This window comes from Penaeus monodon, chromosome 15, assembly GCF_015228065.2.
Source record: "Penaeus monodon isolate SGIC_2016 chromosome 15, NSTDA_Pmon_1, whole genome shotgun sequence".
NCBI lineage: Eukaryota > Metazoa > Arthropoda > Malacostraca > Decapoda > Penaeidae > Penaeus > Penaeus monodon.
Window position 1 is genome coordinate 36365995 of NC_051400.1, and position 207 is coordinate 36366201.

Below are 207 nucleotides of genomic sequence, written 5' to 3' on the forward strand. Positions count from 1 at the left end.
TGAAGCGAAAAAAAAGAAACGTTTTCAGGTAATTCTATTATAATGAGTAATCTGCAAATAAGCCTTTGAGACCGAATTAAAAATCTAAACCAGTTTACACAAAATTACATCGGGTTATGCAAATGCAACTAAGGATATTCAAGCGAACCCTGGCATTACGAGACACACTGAAGGCTCACTTTTGAATGCGTGTTACAAGAAGACCAC

At 36.2% G+C, this 207-nt stretch overlaps 1 protein-coding gene across 1 annotated transcript in view; it reads right to left on the reverse strand.

Annotated features, from left to right (window-relative positions):
- LOC119582164 (proline-rich protein 2-like) overlaps positions 1–207 on the reverse strand; it is a 2501-nt gene that overhangs the window by 843 nt on the left and 1451 nt on the right. The window lies entirely within an intron of this gene.